We start from the raw sequence: 25,024 nt of genomic DNA on the forward strand, positions 1-25,024 counted from the left end.
AGCGCTAAGCACCGGACGGAGCCACGGTGCCTCTTCAAAATAGCCTCGGGAAGGAACTTGTTTTGGTGGAACGTGTACGTTCAAAAGTTGTTTTAGTCATGCGAGAGAAAACTCAGATTGGACAGATAGTCTAGCTAGCTGTCTGGATTTACCCTGCAGAGATCTGAGGAGCAGTTAACCATAGTCCTCACAAATCCACCGGAGGTTAGAACGCCAACACAAAGAGAGAGGAAGGGGACGGACATCCGGCCAAAAATGAGGGACATCCAGCGGGAATTCCAGGCGGCAACGGCGCAATCCTGGAAATGAAACTTTGTCGATATTTAGACTACCATTCATACAGCTGCAATGCTCAGCGCTGATTCTGATTTGGACTGACTAAACTTTGAATGGAGGCGGGACGGTGAGAGGTATAGGGAGAGAGTGTAAAGAGAGATGGAAAGGTAAAAAAAGAAATAGAAGTTCAGAAGATAATTGGAGTTTCCTCTATGTTTTCTCCTCCTGTCTGGATTAGAGGAGGGAGTCAGGCAGGATTTGGGACACATGGTAATTATCCCATCTGAGATCCCATCTGCGCCCCCTCCCGTCCCCAGCCTCTTTTCTAAACCCTCCCCTGTCCTCTCAGCTTAAGCAGGATTGTCTTTCTCTGCTCCAGAGTCTCTGAGGTTGCTAAAAACAAGCCGGGCCTTTGTGTCACAACAACAAAGGATTCCAAATGGAGAAGCAGATACCTTTTAACTCCCTCTGAGAGGAGCAGCCACTTGTTTTGCCGCCTTAACAATTTCAGCAATGCTAGAGTTTTGTGTTTTGTGAGGGTTGTTGCTTGCCTGATGTACTTAAAGAAAAAAACCTGAATATGTAGTTTGACTCTTTAGTTTCCATATAGATGAAGATGAAGACTGAGAATCATTTGGGTATTTGAATCAACTACAACAATACAGTAGGTCTAGTTTTTTTTCTTTTCTTAAACTGATTAGGTTTTACAGGTTACCACACTGCTATTAACTCACTTTACTTACAGTAACATTCAAACTCACTGTAAAGAGAAGGACCGGATAATAAGAGACAACTGGATTTAAAACATAAAAGAAATATTGTAACAACTGGAATGTATGTTTATGTATACAATTGTTCAATAAACATAAAGTTGAAAAAAAAAAAAAAAAAAAAAAGATTCTCTTATCACATTTCAGCCTGTGTGTGGACACTACAGAAACCCTGCATTGCAAACTGGGGACATGAAGTTTAATTGACATGGGCATATATCCGTCAGGAAAGGTATATAATGAAATATGCTATTGAGTTGCGTAATGGGAATTGTAGAATCCAGTGACAGGACATCTCAGCCTCAGCTGTATAGATTCCAATCATTCTTTCATCTAATTTGTCTCATTCAAGTCCCCCAAATAAATGTAATACTAAATTGCTGGAGTCCTAACTTGAATCAAAAAAACTGATTGCAATAAATCCACAGTCAACCCAGGTAAAAGAAGGCTTGTGATTGGGGATGGGGATCGTTCATTTTTATTGATGTTGATACCATTTTTGAGACTGCCTAACGATCCGAGTCTTTATCAATACCATTATCGATCATTTTCTATTATTTGGTGGAAAGACGAGACGACAAATTCTTAATCTTAACGGAACTATTATTGCTTTTATTGCAAACACTGTGAGTCTGTGACTGATTTCTTCTCTCTGTCGCTGATGAAGTGGTCCACAGAGCGCTGCTCTCCGCAGCCAGTCCGACTATGCCTTGAATGATTTCCAGTGGGGGGGCTAGTCTTTACCCATGGTCTTCACGCACACACTGTGATTGTAAACAATTGTTCCGGTTCGCGCATGTATCTATTTTTAGACACCACGTCATATGATCCACTAGTCTCCATAGCAGTATCGATAAGCTCAGACCTTATTCATTTTCATGTTTTGTGAAATTTGGAACCAGGTCCTTTATAGAACCGGGTCTTGAGACCCATCCCTACTTGTGATAGGTTGACCCTATTGACCAAGAAATGCTTTATGTTTTCTCAAATCCACTTCAGGATCTGATGTTAGGACACTGATAGGGACACAGATGTTTGCTCCTAGAATGCTGTCGACAAACTGAAATGTGCTTACTGCATCTTTCTTTAATTATGCCTGTACCATGTTCCATGACTTCTCCATGTTTTGTAACAATATGTGTAAAACTGTCTGATTAAAGGTACGCTATACAGATGTGCCAAGTGGGAAGAAGAAGCTCTTATAATGTCTGGCTCCATTTTATTTTTTTTTTTTTTGTGATCAACATTTTTTTATTAGAAAAGATTGAAATGAATGTCTGTCTCCATGTTGTCGTTATTTATCCAGCTGCCAAGCCAGAGGCAGCAGGCTGCTTTCTGGGACATAGGAGTTGGAATCCAGGCTAGTGATGTCTGCCTCAAATATTCAGTTCATGCATCATACAGACACACTAAAATAGAACAAGTAACAGGTTCACTGTCAATACTGAGCTCTTTGTCTACTTCACACACTGCCATGTCTCCAACACTGACTTTTCTTCAAACAAAAAACTTCCCAACATGACCACAGTCTTCTGCTCGGGGGGAATTCATAAAAAAAAGTTGAACTATAGCCGATGTTTCTAGGAACAGTTTCTAGGCAAATAATAAAATACCTTCTAATTTAATAAGTTCGAAATTTCAAGACATTTCACTTTTTTTGAAAACATTGGATCGTGCAATAAAGCAGGCCTGCTTGATTCCTTCAGGGTTTTGTAAAGATTTACAAAGAATATGTTTGATTGGTTGGTGGGATTGCTGTGGACGAAGTACACACAGAGATACACTGGAGACAATGAGGTTTAACCATGTATCCAGCTAATTTAAATAGCTCACGTTACTGTATTGTGTGAACAGTTAACTTAATTTATGATTGTATGTGGCATTTTGTTTTGCGGCCAAAATGATTGTGATTGGTTTAAAGAAATGCAAACAACCCACACCTTCTTTTCTCCTATCCCAGAATGTATCTGGGGTGTAGCCTGACCTTATTCCACGGTGCTAAGGAGATAGGGCGGGTTATGTGAGACTAATAGCATTATGCAAACAGATTCTTAGCAAATAAATAGCAACATAAATGCATTTACAATAAATGTAATTATATGAATGAAGACTTTACCAACAAGCTAGTCTTTTATATCTGGAGGAAAACAATAAATGACCGCAGTGTAATTTGCTCCATACACTCTCTCTCTGCTCTACAGTCCACTCAGCTGAAACATTTATTCTCACATGCATATGTGTGTTTGTGTGCGACGTTCGAAGAATCCTTACCATTTATTTATGTGCACTGGGGTTATGGCCTCAAACAAATCTCAAGCACATGCACATGTACGTATATGTACTTGTACTTTTGGAAGAAACAAGGTATACGTGTCTGTAATCACCCCTCATAGAGAGAGAGTGTGTATGTGTGTGGGTGTGTGTGTGCATGTGTGTGATCTGATTGGTTTTTGCCTGTGAATACAGAACTTAGTTGTAGTTTTAAAGACTAAATCAGTATTTTTTCATGATTCAAGAGGTTTATTGTCATATGCACAGTAAAGACAACTTACACCATGCAATGAAAAGCTTTTTTGCCAGTCTTCCTTATACAATGTTGACTATATGCATTACAATAATATTCACTTGACTTACTCTTGACTTGCCATGCTACTGCAACACAGGGGAAGCTTACATGTAAGTGGTGGAGAGAGAGAAGGAGAGAGGAGAGAAAGAGAGAGAGATAACTTTCCTATGTGATAGTGACAGAGACAGACAGAGGGGTCTGAAAAGGGAGAGAGAGGTGAGCCTGTGAGTGAAAGAGAGCTAGAGTGTTAGGTGATGCGTGTCTCCTGGAGAGACAGTCTCAATAATATTGCACAGCACAGGGTGCACTAACTGTTCTCTATTCTTGTCACCAGTTGGGTCACAATTTGAGAGCAATTAATCAGGCAAAGTGAGTGTGACAAAACCAAATTTCAAAATTGGTCAGGATCCCTTTAGTTAGGCTACATGTAGTCTAGCATTAGTGTAGTCTAGCATAGTCTAGCAAAACTGCCACTTTTAATAAAATTGCCATCAAAGATATTATATATTAGAGTGCTGTTTTTGGTCAGACATGCATGTTTTCTACAGTTGATTTACTTTGTAAGCACTCTATATTGTTTTTTGTATAACTGTGTGTGTTGGTGTGTGAACAATGCATGATAAGGCCAAGAGAACATAACCCACTACATGTTTATTGGCTTTAGCAGAGACTCGCATAGTCTTTTCAAGTCAAATCAAGTCAAGTCAAGTTTATTTCATCCATAAAAAATGGAAATTACAGTGCTCATACCCGCCTTAATGCCCATTCGGCGTGTTTCTCAGCAGTTCTGCATTATAAACCTGTGTTCTGGGGGATGACAGGTGTTGGAGGGGGGATGGGCTGCATTTTCAGCAAAATGAGTTGTTCAACTTTACGCAGGCCCCTGTGCTGATGCGCTGTCAGCCGGGCCCCAGCCTCCATCTGGAGCACGACTGGAGGTGTGAACATTGTCTCCAGCAGTCTCCTTCACTGCCCTTCACCACTGGTTACAGATGCTATGTAGCTGTTATGGCAACTTTTCTCCCTCCTTGCTTTGGCCTTAGCGAGTTAGAACACCTAATGAACAAAATCCTTATCTTCGTCAACCAATCAATCAGTCAATCAATCAATCAATAAAAAATCAACCAATTGATTTTACTTGTCACATGAAATCGTACGAGGTACAATTCCATTTAGGTAGTCGTATCGTAGTGGCCTGAGGGTAGTGGCCCTTCCTGAGCGTCTCAGTGCTGGCTTGGTGTATCCTGTACCTTCTGCCCTACCTCAACAGATTCTCCTAGCCTTTTTCTTGCAGCGCCTGGTGTAAATATCCTTTAGGCAGTGTAGGGCACCGCCTATTGCATGTTCAGCCAAACAAACCACTGTTTGCACCTTCTTTAAACCAGTGGTTAGCACTGCGCCAACAGGCAACCAGCAAGTAGTCACTGCAGACTCTGACCCAGGTACAATTCCCAGTCCGGACAGGCCCTTTTAATGACTTATTTTGAAATACAAGACTATGACTTTATCACCTATTTCGACATACTATACAATGACTTCTTTTACATGCAATACGATGCCTTGTAAATCACTTTTTTAATTAACTATACTATGACTTATTTTGTATATTATACTATGATTTTTGTATGCTTTTTATGACTCTTTTATGTCTGTTTTTCAACATACAATACAATAACATGACATTTTCTCACTTTTCGACATACTATGCTATGACCATTTTTCATATACTATACTATGACTTTTTTCACATACTATACTATGACTGTTTTTGACATACAAACTGACTTCTTTATGATTTTTTTGACATACCATACTATGACTTTTTAATGGCATTTTTGACATAATTTCTTGTTGGCATAGTGGCCCAGTGGTTAGCACTGCACCAACAGGTAACCCCCAAGTAGCCACTGTGGTCTCTGACCAAGGTACGATTCTGGGCTGGCCATTTCCATGACATTCATGTGTGTGATTTTTTTACATACTATTACTTTTACTGAAACTTTGTTTCAACATACTGTCATATGAGTTTTTTATCCCTTTTTTTACATGATATACTGTACGATGGCCTTTAAATAACTTTGTATGACTTTTTTCAACATACTATGCCATTACTTTTTTTTATCACTTTTTGGACATACCATACTTTTTTTTCTTTTTTCAACATACTTTACTCTGACTTTGTTATCACTTTTTTTGACATGCTATACTGTCAAATTTTTTCGATAGACCATACTATGACTTTTATATCACTTTTTTTGACATACTATACTATGACTTTTTTATGTATTTTTTCAACATACAATACTTTGACTTTGGTATCACTTTTTTCAACATATGAATTCCCGTGGTTTGACCTCTGCCTGTTTTTGGATTACCCTGTTTGCCATTTACTATGGAGGCGCTCTTCACTACCGCCCTCTACGCTGGCAAATGCTTCACGTCTGGCATCGTCTGGTGAACAAAAACACTGTTTCTACCTGTCCCTCTCACCCTGTTTCTACAGAAACTCTCTCCTTCCCATGTTCTTCCTCTGTTTAGGTGGTGATTGTGGATTCAGGGGCGGATGCTAATTTCTGCTACCGTCCTCACTAGGGATCTATGCCTGGACTCATTGCCTCTTCCTACTCTGGCCACCACACCACCCCTGTGACTTAGCTTTCCTGACCAACACACTGAAACTATTGAATTTGATATTGTCAACTCTCCCTAACACCCGCATGTTCTCAGATTTCCCTGGCTTGTTAAGCAATTCAATTTAACTTGATTTATACTATCAAATTATAACAAGATTTATCTCAAGACACTTTACAGATCGAGTAGGTCTAGACCACACTATAATTTACAAAGACCCAACAATTCCAATAATTCCCCCAAGTGCAAGTATTTAGTGCAACAGTGATGAGGAAAAACTCCCTTTTAGGCAGAAACCTCAAGTGGTGAGGAAAACTTCCTTTTAGGGAGAAACCTGGCACAGACCCAGCCTCTTGGTAGGCGGTGTCTGACGGTGCCGGTTGGGGATGTGATGAACAGTGGCAATTATAGTAACAGTAAAGATAATGGAACTATGACAAGAAATAGTAGTTGTAGTAGTTCATGGCGTAGCAGGGCACTGCAGGGCATAGAAGGGCGTAGCGAGAAACTGCAGGGCGTAGCTGGGTGCTGCAGGGCATAGCAGAACGTCGAGCTGGACCACGGCAACAGCTGCAACCATGATTTTGGTGCCACCCTAATCCAAGGAAAACTGCGGGGCAAGAAAACATAAGGACTTCGGGGATTAAGCTCCCCAAAGCTTTCTGGGACATTAATGCACACAGATGGAAAGAGAGTGTGTGTCAAAGGAAGTCCCCTGGCAGTCCAAAACTATAACAGCATAACTAAGAGCTGGTCCACGGCAAACTTGAAGGTTGGTAGATAAATCTAACAACTATGAAGAGATGCAGAGAAGAAAAGGAGTGCTGTGTCCGCCGCAATTCACCCTCCCCCGTCGGCACAACCCTCAAATTAACTGGTCGTCAGGGGTTGTGAAGGGGTGGTGGGAGAACTGCGCCCAGACAGGTTTTCAGTCTGAAGGCCTGGACACATAGAGCCGATAATCAGCCGTTGGACATTCTGGCGAGTACAGTGAATAAAATCTGTTCAGTGTGTTCCGTTGAATAAATGTAAGTCTGTCTTTGAATTTCTGGAGAAAACAGACCCACGTGATGCGTTTGTCCAATCAGCTGCCGGTTTTCATTTTTTGGGCAAAAATACAGATTAGCGGCGCCTGCTGGTAACAACACTTCTGTTCCTGTTACTTTCTCTGTGAACACTGTGGTCACCGCCGAGAAAGACTTCCATGATCTCTACTGTGTTCCCTTCTGTTATCTGGATTTAACTTGTTTCCATGCTTTTTGGTCTAATCAGCATACCCAAATTAAAGGTGGTACAGCTCCTATATACTTTGACACTCTGTGGTGTCCTTGATATCATTGGAAAGGTAAAACTCAAGACAAGTTTTTTTTTAAGTTTAATCTGAAAGCCAAGTTTAAGCCATAGTATAGTATTCAGAAAAAAGTGATGAATGAAGCCATAGTATATTATTCAGAAAAAAGTGATGTTATATTATAGTAAATTAGGCTGATAAAACCAAGACACATTTGCAGGTTTGGTGCATACTATACTATGGCTTTTTGTCATTTTTTTCAACATACTATACAATGGCTTTATTCATCACTTTTTTTGATATACCATACAATGACTTTTTCAGTATATCAGCGTATAAGCCATAATATAGTATGATGAAAAAAGTACAAAAAGACATAGTACAGTATGTCGAAAAAAGTGATGAATGAAGCTACAGTATAGTATGGTAGTACAAAAAGTACAAAAAGACATAGTATAGTATGTTGAGAAAAGTGATGACTAAAGCCTTAGTATATTATGTCGCGAGAATGTATAAAGGCATAGTACACTATACTATACTAAGCCATAGTATAGTATGATGGAAAATTGACAAAAAGACATAGTATAGTATGTTGAGAAAAGTGATGTAAAAAGCCATAGTATAGTACGTCGCAAAAATTTATAAAGGCATAGTATACTATGTCAAAAAAGTGATGATGAAAGCCATAATATAGTATGATGAAAAAATTACAAAAAGCCATAATACAGTATTGTTAAAATATGTATAGTATGTATTGTATAGAATGTTGAAAACATCATAGTATAGTATCTTGAAAAAGTCATATTATAATATGTTGAAAAAGTCATAGTATAGTATGTTGGGAAAAGTGATGAATAAAGCCTTAGTATAGTATGTTGCAAGAATTTATAAAGGCATAGTATACTATACTATACCAAGCCATAATATAGTATGATGAAAAAAGTACAAAAAGAGATAGTACAGTATTCTGAAAAAAGTGATGAATGAAGCCATAGTATATTATTAAGAAAAAAGTGATGTTATATTATGGTAAATTAGGCTGATAAAACCAAGACACATTTGCAGGTTTGCTGCATACTATACTATGGCTTTTTGACATTTTTTTCAACATACTATACAATGGCTTTATGTCATTTTTTTCAACATACAATACAATGGCTTTATGTCATTTTTTTCAACATACTATACAATGGCTTTCTTCATCACTTTTTTTGACATACCATACTATGACTTTTTCAGTATATCAGAGTATGTCTTTTTTCGTCATACTATACTATGACCTTTTCAACGTACTATATTATGACTTTTTGCAACATACTCTACTAAATATATTTCATTGAGAAATTATCTGGCAGAAACTTACAACAATTTTTTAAGAGTGGCGTGACTGCAGCCAGTTTTGTTATCGAGAAGAAGTTGTTGCAGAAGAACAGACTATGGTTCAACAAGGATGGGATTCTAACCCACGCGTGCAGAGCACAATGGATTAGCAGTCCATCGCCTTAACCACTCGGCCACCTCGTCTGCAAGTGCCTTGTTTTTCAGATTAAAAACACAGATACAGTTCATGAAAGGAACGTTTCAATAGGCCTTTTAAGTCTAGAAAAGCATGGCATGGAGTGGATGAGGAAAACAGCATCTACACAGAGCTACACAAATAAATTTCATAGGGGAATTAGCTCAAATGGTAGAGTGCTTGCTTAGCATGCGAGAGGTAGCGGGATCGATGCCTGCATTCTCCAAAGGAGTTTACCTTCTTCTCTTCTACTTCTGCCACTGATTAAACACAAACCTGCAATTGTTTATCAGTTACAGTCTTGTTGAAATATCTATAGCATGTTGAAAACATCATAGTATAGTATCTTGAAAAAGTAATATACTATGTTGAAAAAGCCATAGTATAGAATGTTTAGAAAAGTGATGACTAAATCCTAGTATGTTGCAAGAATTTATAAAGGCATAGTATACTATACTATACTAAGCCATAGTATAGTATGATGGAAAAATGACAAAAAAACCTACTACTATATATACAATGGCTTTATTCATCACTTTTTTTGATATACCATACAATGACTTTTTCAGTATATCAGCGTATAAGCCATAATATAGTATGATGAAAAAAGTACAAAAAGACATAGTACAGTATGTCGAAAAAAGTGATGAATGAAGCCACAGTATAGTATGGTAGTACAAAAAGTACAAAAAGACATATTATAGTATGTTGAGAAAAGTGATGACTAAAGCCTTAGTATATTATGTCGCGAGAATGTATAAAGGCATAGTACACTATACTATACTAAGCCATAGTATAGTATGATGGAAAATTGACAAAAAGACATAGTATAGTATGTTGAGAAAAATGATGTAAAAAGCCATAGTATAGTACGTCGCAAAAATTTATAAAGGCATAGTATACTATGTCAAAAAAGTGATGATGAAAGCCATAATATAGTATGATGAAAAAATTACAAAAAGCCATAATACAGTATTGTTAAAATATATATAGTATGTATTGTATAGAATGTTGAAAACATCATAGTATAGTATCTTGAAAAAGTCATATTATAATATGTTGAAAAAGTCATAGTATAGTATGTTGGGAAAAGTGATGAATAAAGCCTTAGTATAGTATGTCGCAAGAATTTATAAAGGCATAGTATACTATACTATACTAAGCCATAATATAGTATGATGAAAAAAGTACAAAAAGAGATAGTACAGTATTCTGAAAAAAGTGATAAATGAAGCCATAGTATATTATTCAGAAAAAAGTGATATTATATTATAGTAAATTAGGCTGATAAAACCAAGACACATTTGCAGGTTTGCTGCATACTATACTATGGCTTTTTGACATTTTTTTCAACATACTATACAATGGCTTTATGTCATTTTTTTCAACATACGATACAATGGCTTTCTTCATCACTTTTTTTGACATACCATACTATGACTTTTTCAGTATATCAGAGTATGTCTTTTTTCGTCATACTATACTATGACCTTTTCAACGTACTATATTATGACTTTTTGCAACATACTCTACTAAATATATTTCATTGAGAAATTATCTGGCAGAAACTTACAACAATTTTTTAAGAGTGGCGTGACTGCAGCCAGTTTTGTTATCGAGAAGAAGTTGTTGCAGAAGAACAGACTATGGTTCAACAAGGATGGGATTCTAACCCACGCGTGCAGAGCACAATGGATTAGCAGTCCATCGCCTTAACCACTCGGCCACCTGCGTCTGCAAGTGCCTTGTTTTTCAGATTAAAAACACAGATACAGTTCATGAAAGGAACGTTTCAATAGGCCTTTAAGTCTAGAAAAGCATGGCATGGAGTGGATGAGGAAAACAGCATCTACACAGAGCTACACAAATAAATTTCATAGGGGAATTAGCTCAAATGGTAGAGTGCTTGCTTAGCATGCGAGAGGTAGCGGATCGATGCCTGCATTCTCCAAAGGAGTTTACCTTCTTCTCTTCTACTTCTGCCACTGATTAAACACAAACCTGCAATTGTTTATCAGTTACAGTCTTGTTGAAATATCTATAGCATGTTGAAAACATCATAGTATAGTATCTTGAAAAAGTAATATACTATGTTGAAAAAAGCCATAGTATAGAATGTTTAGAAAAGTGATGACTAAATCCTAGTATGTTGCAAGAATTTATAAAAGATAGTATACTATACTATACTAAGCCATAGTATAGTATGATGGAAAAATGACAAAAGTTTACTACTATATATACAATGGCTTTATTCATCACTTTTTTTTGATATACCATACAATGACTTTTTCAGTATATCAGCGTATAAGCCATAATATAGTATGATGAAAAAAGTACAAAAAGACATAGTACAGTATGTCGAAAAAAGTGATGAATGAAGCCACAGTATAGTATGGTAGTACAAAAAGTACAAAAAGACATATTATAGTATGTTGAGAAAAGTGATGACTAAAGCCTTAGTATATTATGTCGCGAGAATGTATAAAGGCATAGTACACTATACTATACTAAGCCATAGTATAGTATGATGGAAAATTGACAAAAAGACATAGTATAGTATGTTGAGAAAAGTGATGTAAAAAGCCATAGTATAGTACGTCGCAAAAATTTATAAAGGCATAGTATACTATGTCAAAAAAGTGATGATGAAAGCCATAATATAGTATGATGAAAAAATTACAAAAAGCCATAATACAGTATTGTTAAAATATGTATAGTATGTATTGTATAGAATGTTGAAAACATCATAGTATAGTATCTTGAAAAAGTCATATTATAATATGTTGAAAAAGTCATAGTATAGTATGTTGGGAAAAGTGATGAATAAAGCCTTAGTATAGTATGTCAAAAAAAAACCCAATGAAGAAGCAAGGTAGAGATGGAGTGACCCTGCCCGGAGGAAGCCCGGGGCCCCTGCCTGGAGCCAGGCCCAGACGGGCGGGCTCGCCGGGCGAGCGCCTGGTGGCCGGGTTTGCCACGGAGCCCGCCGGGCACAGCCCGAACAAGCTACGTGGGCTCCCATCTCCAGCCCATGGGCCCACCACCTGTGGGAGGAACCGTTGGGGGGGTGCGATGCCACATGGGTGGCAGTGAAGGTCAGGGGCTCGACGGACCAGACCCGGGCGGCAGACGCTGGCTCTGGGGACGTGGAACGCCACCTCTCTGTGGGGAAGGAGCCGGAACTGGTGCGGGAGGTGGAGCGCCACCGGTTAGATCTGGTGGGGCTTACCTCACGCACAGTCTCGGTTCTGGAACCATACTCCTGGATAGGGGTTGGACTCTTTTCTTCTCCGGAGTTGCCCAGGGTGTGAGGCGCCGGGCGGGTGGGGATACTCACAAGCCCCCCGCTGAGCGCCGCTGTGTTGGAGTTTACCCCGTGGACCAGAGGGTCGCCTCCCACGCCTGGGGGTTGTGGGGGAAAACTCTGACTGTTGTTTGTGCATATGCACCAAACAGGAGTTCGGAGTATTCGGCCTTCTTGAGACCTTGACTGGAGTCCTGCATGGGGCTCCAGTGGGGACTCCATTGTTCTGCTGGGGGACTTCAACGCACACGGCAATGATGGAGACACCTGGAGAGGCGTGATTGGGAGGAACGGCCTCCCTGATCTAAACCAGAGTGGTTGTTTGTTGTTGGACTTCTGTGCTAGTCATGGATTGTCTATAACGAACACCATGTTCGAACATAGGGATGCTCATAAGTGTACCTGGTACCAGAGCACCCTAGGGCCGAAGGTCAATGATCGATTTTATAATCGTTTCATCTGATCTGAGGCCGTATGTTTTGGACACTGGGTGAAGAGAGGGGCAGAGTTGTCAACCGATCACCATCTGGTGGTGAGTTGGGTCAGGGGTGGGGGAAGACTCTGACAGACCTGGTAAGCCCAAACGTGTAGTGCGGGTAAATTGGGAACGTCTGAGGAGGCCCCTGTCCGACAGACTTTCAACTCACACCTCCGGGCGGAGCTTTTCGTGCATCCCTGTGGAGGCTGGGGGCATTGAACCCGAGTGGACAATGTTCAAAGTTTCCATTGCTGAAGCTGCGGCGAGGAGCTGTGGTCTTAGGATCTTAGGTGCCTCAAGGGGCGGTAACCCACGAACACCGTGGTGGACACCAGTGGTCAGGGAAGCCGTCCGACTGAAGAAGGAGTCCTTCCGGGATATGTTATCTCGGAGGACTCCGGAGGCAGTTGCAGGGTACCGGCGGGCCGAAGGGCTGCAGCCTCTGCCGTGAAAGAGGCAAAGCAGCGGGTGTGGGAGAAGTTTGGAGAAGACATGGAGAAGGACTTCGGTCGGCACCAAAGTGTTTCTGGAAAACTGTTCGCCACCTCAGGGGGAAGGGGGAACCATCCAAGCTGTGTACAGTAAGGATGGGACACTGTTGACCTCCACTGAGGAGGTAATAGGGCGGTGGAGGGAGCACTTTGAGGAACTCCTGAATCCGACTAATACGCCCTCTATGTTAGAGGCAGAGCTGGAGGATAACGGGGATTGTCGTCGATTTCCCAGGCGGAAGTCACTGATGTAGTCAAACAACTACACAGTGGCAAAGCCCCGGGATTGATGAGATCCGTCCAGAAATGCTCAAGGCTCTGGGTGTGGAGGGGTTGTCCTGGTTGACACGCCTCTTCAACATTGCGTGGAAGTCTGGGACGGTGCCAAAGGAGTGGCAGACTGGGGTGGTGGTTCCTCTTTTTAAAAAGGGGGGGACCAGAGGGTGTGTGCCAATTATAGGGGTATCACACTTCTCAGCCTCCCTGGTAAAGTCTACTCCAAGGTGCTGGAAAGGAGGGTTCGGCCGATAGTCGAACCTCGGGTTGAGGAGGAACAATGCGGATTCCGTCCTGGTCGTGGAACAACGGACCAGCTCTTCACTCTCGCAAGGATCCTGGAGGAGCCTGGGAGTATGCCCAACCGGGTCTACATGTGTTTTGTGGATTTGGAGAAGGCGTATGACCGGGTCCCCCGGGAGATACTGTGGGAGGTGCTGCGGGAGTATGGGGTGAGGGGGTCTACCAGGGCCATCCAATCTCTGTATGACCAAAGTGAGAGCTGTGTCCGGGTTCTCGGTAGTAAGTCGGACTCGTTTCAGGTGAGGGTTGGCCTCCGCCAGGGCTGCGCTTTGTCACCAATCCTGTTTGTAATATTTATGGACAGGATATCGAGGCGTAGTCGGGTGGGGAGGGGTTGCAGTTTGGTGGGCTGGGGATCTCATCGCTGCTCTTTGCAGATGATGTGGTCCTGATGGCATCATCGGCCTGCGACCTTCAGCACTCACTGGATCGGTTCGCAACCGAGTGTGAAGCGGTTGGGATGAGGATCAGCACCTCTAAATCGGAGGCCATGGTTCTCAGCAGGAAACCGATGGAATGCCTTCTCCAGGTAGGGAATGAGTCCTTACCCCAAGTGAAGGAGTTCAAGTACCTTGGGGTTTTGTTCGCAGTGAGGGACAATGGAGCGGGAGATTGGTCGGAGAATCGGGCGCAGCGGGTGCGGTATTGCATTCCATCTATCGCACCGCTGTGACGAAAAGAGAGCTGAGCCAGAAGGCAAAGCTCTCGATCTACCGGTCAGTTTTCCTTCCTACCCTCACCTATGGTCATGAAGGCTGGGTCATGACCGAAAGAACGAGATCCAGGGTACAAGCGGCGAAATGGGTTTCCTCAGGAGGGTGGCTGGCGTCTCCCTTAGAGATAGGGTGAGAAGCTCAGTCATCCGTGAGGAGCTCGGAGAGCCGCTGCTCCTTTGGCGCCGAAGGAGCCAGTTGAGGTGGTTCGGGCATCTGGTAAGGATGCCCCTGGGCGCCTCCCTAGGGAGGTGTTCCAGGCACGCCCAGCTGGGAGGAGGCCTCGGGAAGACCCAGGACTAGGTGGAGGGATTATATCTCCAACCTGGCCTGGGAACTCCGATCCCCAGTCGGAGCTGGTTAATGTTGCTCGGGAAAGGGAAGTTTGGGGTCCCCTGCTGGAGCTGCTCCCCCCGCGACCCGACACCGGATAAGCGGACGAAGATGGATGGATGGATGGATGGATATAGTATGTCGCAAGAATTTATAAAGGCATAGTATACTATACTATACCAAGCCATAATATAGTATGATGAAAAAAGTACAAAAAGAGATAGTACAGTATTCTGAAAAAAAGTGATGAATGAAGCCATAGTATATTATTCAGAAAAAAGTGATGTTATATTATAGTAAATTAGGCTGATAAAACCAAGACACATTTGCAGGTTTGCTGCATAATATACTATGGCTTTTTGTCATTTTTTTCAACATACTATACAATGGCTTTATTCATCACTTTTTTTGACATACCATACTATGACTTTTTCAGTATATCAGAGTATGTCTTTTTTTTCACATACTATACTATGACCTTTTCAACGTACTATATTATGACTTTTTGCAACATACTCTACTAAATATATTTCATTGAGAAATTATCTGGCAGAAACTTAAAACAATTTTTTAAGAGCGGCGTGACTGCAGCCAGTTTTGTTATTGAGAAGAAGTTGTTGCAGAAGAACAGACAATGGTTCGACGAGGATGGGATTCGAACCAGCGTGCAGAGCACAATGGATTAGCAGTCCATCGCCTTAACCACTCGGCCACCTCGTCTGCAAGTGCCTTGTTTTTCAGATTAAAAACACAGATACAGTTCATGAAAGGAACGTTTCAATAGGCCTTTTAAGTCTAGAAAAGCATGGCATGGAGTGGATGAGGAAAACAGCATCTACACAGAGCTACACAAAGAAATTTCATAGGGGAATTAGCTCAAATGGTAGAGCGCTTGCTTAGCATGCGAGAGGTAGCGGGATCGATGCCTGCATTCTCCAAAGGAGTTTACCTTTTTCTCTTCTACTTCTGCCACTGATTAAACACAAACCTGCAATTGTTTATCAGTTACAGTCTTGTTGAAATATCTATAGCATGTTGAAAACATCATAGTATAGTATCTTGAAAAAGTAATATACTATGTTGAAAAAGCCATAGTATAGAATGTTTAGAAAAGTGATGACTAAATCCTTAGTATAGTATGTTGCAAGAATTTATAAAGGCATAGTATACTATACTATACTAAGCCATAGTATAGTATGATGGAAAAATGACAAAAAGCCTACTACTATACTATACAATGGCTTTATTCATCACTTTTTTTGATATACCATACAATGACTTTTTCAGTATATCAGCGTATAAGCCATAATATAGTATGATGAAAAAAGTACAAAAAGACATAGTACAGTATGTCGAAAAAAGTGATGAATGAAGCCACAGTATAGTATGGTAGTACAAAAAGTACAAAAAGACATAGTATAGTATGTTGAGAAAAGTGATGACTAAAGCCTTAGTATATTATGTTGCGAGAATGTATAAAGGCATAAAACCAATACACTATACTATACTAAGCCATAGTATAGTATGATGGAAAATTGACAAAAAGACATAGTATAGTATGTTGAGAAAAGTGATGTAAAAAGCCATAGTATAGTACGTCGCAAAAATTTATAAAGGCATAGTATGCTATGTCAAAAAAGTGATGATAAAAACCATAATATAGTATGATGAAAAAATTACAAAAAGCCATAATACAGTATTGTTAAAATATGTATAGTATGTATTGTATAGAATGTTGAAAACATCATAGTATATTATCTTGAAAAGTCATATTATAATATGTTGAAAAAGTCATAGTATAGTATGTTGGGAAAAGTGATGAATAAAGCCTTAGTATAGTATGTCGCAAGAATTTATAAAGGCATAGTATACTATACTATACTAAGCCATAATATAGTATGATGAAAAAAAGTACAAAAAGAGATAGTACAGTATTCAAAAAAAGTGATGAATGAAGCCATAGTATATTATTCAGAAAAAAGTGATGTTATATTATAGTAAATTAGGCTGATAAAACCAAGACACATTTGCAGGTTTGCTGCATACTATACTATGGCTTTTTGTCATTTTTTTTTTTCAACATACTATACAATGGCTTTATTCATCACTTTTTTGACATACCATACTATGTCTTTTCAGTATATCAGAGTATGTCCTTTTTGTCATACTATACTATGACCTTTTCAACGTACTATATTATGACTTTTGCAACATACTCTACTAAATATATTTCATTGAGAAATTATCTGGCAGAAACTTACAACAATTTTTTAAGAGTGGCGTGACTGCAGCCAGTTTTGTTATTGAGAAGAAGTTGTTGCAGAAGAACGGACAATGGTTCGACAAGGATGGGATTCAACCCACGCATGCAGAGCACAATGGATTAGCAGTCCATCGCCTTAACCACTCGCCACCTCGTCTGCAATTTCCTTGTTTTTCAGATTAAAAACACAGATACAGTTCATGAAAGGAACGTTTCAATAGGCCTTTTAAGTCTAGAAAAGCATGGCATGGAGTGGATGAGGAAAACAGCATCTACACAGAGCTACACAAAGAAATTTCATAGGGGAATTAGCTCAAATGGTAGAGCGCTTGCTTAGCATGCGAGAGGTAGCGGGATCGATGCCTGCATTCTCCAAAGGAGTTTACCTTCTTCTCTTCTACTTCTGCCACTGATTAAACACAAACCTGCAATTGTTTATCAGTTACAGTCTTGTTGAAATATCTATAGCATGTTGAAAACATCATAGTATAGTATCTTGAAAAAGTAATATACTATGTTTAAAAAGCCATAGTATAGAATGTTTAGAAAAGTGATGACTAAATCCTTAGTATAGTATGTTGCAAGAATTTATAAAGGCATAGTATACTATACTATACTAAGCCATAGTATAGTATGATGGAAAAATGACAAAAAGCCTACTACTATACTATACAATGGCTTTATTCATCACTTTTTTTAATATACCATACAATGACTTTTTCAGTATATCAGCGTATAAGCCATAATATAGTATGATGAAAAAAGTACAAAAGACATAGTACAGTATGTCGAAAAAAGTGATGAATGAAGCCACAGTATAGTATGGTAGTACAAAAAGTACAAAAAGACATAGTATAGTATGTTGAGAAAAGTGATGACTAAAGCCTTAGTATATTATGTTGCGAGAATGTATAAAGGCATAGTACACTATACTATACTAAGCCATAGTATAGTATGATGGAAAATTGACAAAAAGACATAGTATAGTATGTTGACAAAAGTGATGTAAAAAGCCATAGTATAATAAGTCGCAAAAATTTATAAAGGCATAGTATACTATGTCAAAAAAGTGATGATGAAAGCCATAATATAGTATGATGAAAAAATTACAAAAAGCCATAATACAGTATTGTTAAAATATGTATAGTATGTATTGTATAGAATGTTGAAAACATCATAGTATAGTATCTTGAAAAAGTCATATTATAATATGTTGAAAAAGTCATAGTATAGTATGTTGGGAAAAGTGATGAATAAAGCCTTAGTATAGTATGTCGCAAGAATTTATAAAGGCATAGTATACTATACTATACCAAGCCATAATATAGTATGATGGAAAAATGACAAAAGTACAAAAGAAAATGAGTACATTCATTTTTTTGAAAACCATACAATGATGAATATCAGCCATAAGCCATAATTATTCAGATGAAAAAAGTATGTTAAAGACATATACAGTAAATTAGTGATGAATGAAACCAAGACACATTTGGTAGGTTTGTACAAAAGACATAATATAGTATGATGGAAAATTTTTTTCAAAATACATAGTATATTATGTTGAGAAAAGTGATTTAAAAAGCCATAGTATAGTCTTTTTCAAAAATTTATAAAGGCATAGTATGCTATGTCAAAAAGTGATGATAAAAACCATAATATAGTATGATAAAAAATTACAAAAAGCCATAATACAGTATTGTTTGCATATGTATAGTATGTATTGTATTTCATGTTGAAAATCATAGTATAAATCTTGAAAAAATTTTTTATATTATGTTGAAAAAGCCAGTATTGTATGTTGAGAAAAAGTGATGAATAAAGAACTTAGATAATGGTTCGAAGAATTTATAAAGGCATAGATACTATACTATACTAACCCACGCTGCAGAGCACAATGGATTAGCAGTCCATCGCCTTAACCACTCGGTCACCTCATCTGCAATTTCCTTGTTTTTCAGATTAAAAACACAGATACAGTTCATGAAAGGAACGTTTCAATAGGCCTTTTAAGTCTAGAAAAGCATGGCATGGAGTGGATGAGGAAAACAGCATCTACACAGAGCTACACAAAGAAATTTCATAGGGGAATTAGCTCAAATGGTAGAGCGCTTGCTTAGCATCACGAGAGGCAGCGGATCAATGCCCGCATTCTCCAAAGGAGTTTACCTTCTTCTTTTCTACTTCTGCCAATGATTAAACACAAACCTGCAATTGTTTATCAGTTTCTACCAGTTACAGTCTTGTTGAAATATCTATAGCATGTTGAAAACATAATAGTATAGTATCTTGAAAAAGTAATATATTATGTTGAAAAAGCCATAGTATAGAGTTTAGAAAAGTGAGAAAAATCCTTAGTATGACTATGTTGCAAGAATTTATAAAGGCACAGTATACTATAATATACTAAGCCATAGTATAGTATGATAGAAAAATGACAAAAAGCCTACTACTATACTATACAATGGCTTTATTCATCACTTTTTTTGATATACCATACAATGACTTTTTCAGTATATCAGCGTATAAGCCATAATATAGTATGATGAAAAAAGTACAAAAAGACATAGTACAGTATGTCGAAAAAAGTGATGAATGAAGCCACATTATGGTATGGTAGTACAAAAAGTACAAAAAGACATAGTATAGTATGATGGAAAATTGACAAAAAGACATAGTATAGTATAGTATGTTGAGAAAAGTGATGACTAAAGCCTTAGTATAATATGTCGCAAGAATGTATAAAGGCATAGTACAATACTAAGCCATAGTATAGTATGATGGAAAATTGACAAAAGACATAGTATAGTATGTTGAGAAAAGTGATGTAAAAAGCCATAATATAGTACGTCGCAAAAATTTATAAAGGCATAGTATACTATGTCAAAAAAGTTATGATAAAAACCATAATATAGTATGATAAAAAATTACAAAAAGCCATAATACAGTATTGTTAAAATATGTATAGTATGTATTGTATAGAATGTTGAAAACATCATAGTATATTATCTTGAAAAAGTCATATTATATTATGTTGAAAAAGTCATAGTATAGTATGTTGAGAAAAGTGATGAATAAAGCCTTAGTATAGTATGTCGCAAGAATTTATAAAGGCATAGTATACTATACTATACTAAGCCATAATATAGTATGATGAAAAAAGTACAAAAAGAGATAGTACAGTATTCAGAAAAAAGTGATGAATGAAGCCATAGTATATTATTCAGAAAAAAGTGATGTTATATTATAGTAAATTAGGCTGATAAAACCAAGACACATTTGCAGGTTTGCTGCATACTATACTATGGCTTTTTGTCATTTTTTTCAACATACTATACAATGGCTTTATTCATCACTTTTTTTGACATACCATACTATGACTTTTACAGTATATCAGAGTATGTCATTTTTTGTCATTTTATACTATGACCTTTTCAACGTTGCTATATTATGACTTTTGCAACATACTCTACTAAATATATTTCATTGAGAAATTATCTGGCAGAAACTTACAACAATTTTTTAAGAGCAAGTGACTGCAGCCAGTTTTGTTATTGAGAAGAAGTTGTTGCAGAAGAACAGACAATGGTTCGACAAGGATGGGATTCGAACCCACGCTGCAGAGAGCACAATGGATTAGCAGTCCATCGCCTTAACCACTCGGCCACCTCATCTGCAAGTTTTGTTTTTCAGATTAAAAAACACAGATACAGTTCATGAAAGGAACGTTTCAATAGGCCTTTTAAGTCTAGAAAAGCATGGCATGGAGTGGATGAGGAAAACAGCATCTACACAGAGCTACACAAAGAAATTTCATAGGGGAATTAGCTCAAATGGTAGAGCGCTTGCTTAGCATGCGAGAGGTAGCGGGATCGATGCCTGCATTCTCCAAAGGAGTTTACCTTTTTCTCTTCTACTTCTGCCACTGATTAAACACAAACCTGCAATTGTTTATCAGTTACAGTCTTGTTGAAATATCTATAGCATGTTGAAAACATCATAGTATAGTATCTTGAAAAAGTAATATACTATGTTGAAAAAGCCATAGTATAGAATGTTTAGAAAAGTGATGACTAAATCCTTAGTATAGTATGTTGCAAGAATTTATAAAGGCATAGTATACTATACTATACTAAGCCATAGTATAGTATGATGAAAAATGACAAAAAGCCTACTACTATACTATACAATGGCTTTATTCATCACTTTTTTTGATATACCATACAATGACTTTTTCAGTATATCAGCGTATAAGCCATAATATAGTATGATGAAAAAAGTACAAAAAGACATAGTACAGTATGTCGAAAAAAAAGATGAATGAAGCCACATTATGGTATGGTAGTACAAAAAGTACAAAAAGACATAGTATAGTATGTTGAGAAAGTATAGATGACTAAAGCCTTAGTATATTATGTTGCAAGAATGTATAAAGGCATAGTACACTATACTATACTAAGCCATAGTATAGTATGATGGAAAATTGACAAAAAGACATAGTATAGTATGTTGAGAAAAGTGATGTAAAAAGCCATAGTATAGTACGTCGCAAAAATTTATAAAGGCATAGTATACTATGTCAAAAAGTGATGATAAAAACCATAATATAGTATGATGAAAAAAATTACAAAAAGCCATAATACAGTATTGTTAAAATATGTATAGTATGTATTGTATAGAATGTTGAAAACATCATAGTATATTATCTTGAAAAAAAAAGTCATATTATAATATGTTGAAAAAGTCATAGTATAGTATGTTGGGAAAAGTGATGAATAAAGCCTTAGTATAGTATGTCGCAAGAATTTATAAAGGCATAGTATACTATACTATACTAAGCCATAATATAGTATGATGAAAAAGTACAAAAAGAGATAGTACAGTATTCTGAAAAAGTGATGAATGAAGCCATAGTATATTATTCAGAAAAAGTGATGTTATATTATAGTAAATTAGGCTGATAAAACCAAGACACATTTGCAGGTTTGCTGCATACTATACTATGGCTTTTTGTCATTTTTTCAACATACTATACAATGGCTTTATTCATCACTTTTTTTGACATACCATACTATGACTTTTTTCAGTATATCAGAGTATGTCTTTTTTTCGTATACTATACTATGACCTTTTCAACGATATTATGACTTTTTTGCAACATACTCTACTAAATATATTTCATTGAGAAATTATCTGGCAGAAACTTACAACAATTTTTTAAGAGTGGCGTGACTGCAGCCAGTTTTGTTATTGAGAAGAAGTTGTTGCAGAAGAACAGACAATGGTTCGGCATAGGATGGGATTCGAACCCACGCGTGCAGAGCACAATGGATTAGCAGTCCATCGCCTTAACCACTCGGCCACCTCGACTGCAATTTCCTTGTTTTTCAGATTAAAAACACAGATACAGTTCATGAAAGGAACGTTTCAATAGGCCTTTTAAGTCTAGAAAAGCATGGCATGGAGTGGATGAGGAAAACAGCATCTACACAGAGCTACACAAAGAAATTTCATAGGGAATTAGCTCAAATGGTAGAGCGCTTGCTTAGCATGCGAGAGGTAGCGGGATCGATGCCTGCATTCTCCAAAGGAGTTTACCTTTTTCTCTTCTACTTCTGCCACTGATTAAACACAAACCTGCAATTGTTTATCAGTTACAGTCTTGTTGAAATATCTATAGCATGTTGAAAACATCATAGTATAGTATCTTGAAAAAGTAATATACTATGTTGAAAAAGCCATAGTATAGAATGTTTAGAAAAGTGATGACTAAATCCTTAGTATAGTATGTTGCAAGAATTTATAAAGGCATAGTATACTATACTATACTAAGCCATAGTATAGTATGATGGAAAATGACAAAAAAAGCCTACTACTATACTATACAATGGCTTTATTCATCACTTTTTTTGATATACCATACAATGACTTTTTCAGTATATCAGCATAGTATAAGCCATAATATAGTATGATGAAAAAGTACAAAAAGACATAGTACAGTATGTCGAAAAAGTGATGAATGAAGCCACATTATAGTATGGTAGTACAAAAAGTACAAAAGACATAGTATAGTATGTTGAGAAAAGTGATGACTAAAGCCTTAGTATAATATGTCGCAAGAATGTATAAAGGCATAGTACACTATACTATACTAAGCCATAGTATAGTATGATGGAAAATTGACAAAAAGACATAGTATAGTATGTTGAGAAAAGTGATGTAAAAAGCCATAGTATAGTACGTCGCAAAAATTTATAAAGGCATAGTATACTATGTCAAAAAAGTGATGATGAAAGCCATAATATAGTATGATGAAAAAATTACAAAAAGCCATAATACAGTATTGTTAAAATATGTATAGTATGTATTGTATAGAATGTTGAAAACATCATAGTATAGTATCTTGAAAAAGTCATATTATAATATGTTGAAAAAGTCATAGTATAGTATGTTGGGAAAAGTGATGAATAAAGCCTTAGTATAGTATGTCGCAAGAATTTATAAAGGCATAGTATACTATACTATACTAAGCCATAATATAGTATGATGAAAAAAGTACAAAAAGAGATAGTACAGTATTCTGAAAAAAGTGATGAATGAAGCCATAGTATATTATTCAGAAAAAAGTGATGTTATATTATAGTAAATTAGGCTGATAAAACCAAGACACATTTGCAGGTTTGCTGCATACTATACTATGGCTTTTTGTCATTTTTTTCAACATACTATACAATGGCTTTATTAATCACTGTTTTTGACATACCATACTATGTCTTTTTCAGTATATCAGAGTATGTCCTTTTTTGTCATACTATACTATGACCTTTTCAACGTACTATATTATGACTTTTTGCAACATACTCTACTAAATATATTTCATTGAGAAATTATCTGGCAGAAACTTACAACAATTTTTTAAGAGTGGCGTGACTGCAGCCAGTTTTGTTATTGAGAAGAAGTTGTTGCAGAAGAACGGACAATGGTTCGACAAGGATGGGATTCGAACCCACGCGTGCAGAGCACAATGGATTAGCAGTCCATCGCCTTAACCACTCGGCCACCTCGTCTGCAAGTTCCTTTGTTTTTCAGATTAAAAACACAGATACAGTTCATGAAAGGAACGTTTCAATAGGCCTTTAAGTCTAGAAAAGCATGGCATGGAGTGGATGAGGAAAACAGCATCTACACAGAGCTACACAAAGAAATTTCATAGGGGAATTAGCTCAAATGGTAGAGCGCTTGCTTAGCATGCGAGAGGTAGCGGGATCGATGCCTGCATTCTCCAAAGGAGTTTACCTTTTTCTCTTCTACTTCTGCCACTGATTAAACACAAACCTGCAATTGTTTATCAGTTACAGTCTTGTTGAAATATCTATAGCATGTTGAAAACATCATAGTATAGTATCTTGAAAAAGTAATATACTATGTTTAAAAAGCCATAGTATAGTATGTTTAGAAAAGTGATGACTAAATCCTTAGTATAGTATGTTGCAAGAATTTATAAAGGCATAGTATACTATACTATACTAAGCCATAGTATAGTATGATGGAAAAATGACAAAAAGCCTACTACTATACTATACAATGGCTTTATTCATCACTTTTTTTGATATACCATACAATGACTTTTTCAGTATATCAGCGTATAAGCCATAATATAGTATGATGAAAAAAGTACAAAAAGACATAGTACAGTATGTCGAAAAAAGTGATGAATGAAGCCACAGTATAGTATGGTAGTACAAAAAGTACAAAAAATTGACAAAGACATAGTATAGTATGTTGAGAAAAGTGATGACTAAAGCCTTAGTATATT

The 25,024-nt window shown here is 37.4% G+C and overlaps 6 non-coding genes across 6 annotated transcripts; all 6 read right to left on the reverse strand.

The window, feature by feature from the left end:
• Positions 1 to 8,976: 8,976 nt before the first annotated feature.
• trnas-gcu (transfer RNA serine (anticodon GCU)) lies at positions 8,977 to 9,058 on the reverse strand. Its single transcript has one exon. It is a non-coding gene; the product is annotated as a tRNA-Ser (tRNA).
• A 1,644-nt stretch (positions 9,059 to 10,702) lies between these two features.
• On the reverse strand, positions 10,703 to 10,784 carry trnas-gcu (transfer RNA serine (anticodon GCU)). Its single transcript has one exon. It is a non-coding gene; the product is annotated as a tRNA-Ser (tRNA).
• Positions 10,785 to 15,588: 4,804 nt separating this feature from the next.
• Positions 15,589 to 15,668, reverse strand: trnas-gcu (transfer RNA serine (anticodon GCU)). The gene has a single exon. It is a non-coding gene; the product is annotated as a tRNA-Ser (tRNA).
• Positions 15,669 to 20,799: 5,131 nt separating this feature from the next.
• On the reverse strand, positions 20,800 to 20,882 carry trnas-gcu (transfer RNA serine (anticodon GCU)). The gene has a single exon. It is a non-coding gene; the product is annotated as a tRNA-Ser (tRNA).
• A 1,613-nt stretch (positions 20,883 to 22,495) lies between these two features.
• Positions 22,496 to 22,578, reverse strand: trnas-gcu (transfer RNA serine (anticodon GCU)). Its single transcript has one exon. It is a non-coding gene; the product is annotated as a tRNA-Ser (tRNA).
• Positions 22,579 to 24,193: 1,615 nt separating this feature from the next.
• On the reverse strand, positions 24,194 to 24,275 carry trnas-gcu (transfer RNA serine (anticodon GCU)). The gene has a single exon. It is a non-coding gene; the product is annotated as a tRNA-Ser (tRNA).
• Between the last annotated feature and the right edge of the window lie 749 nt (positions 24,276 to 25,024).

Source organism: Perca flavescens, chromosome 22, assembly GCF_004354835.1.
Source record: "Perca flavescens isolate YP-PL-M2 chromosome 22, PFLA_1.0, whole genome shotgun sequence".
NCBI classification, from domain to species: Eukaryota; Metazoa; Chordata; class Actinopteri; order Perciformes; family Percidae; genus Perca; species Perca flavescens.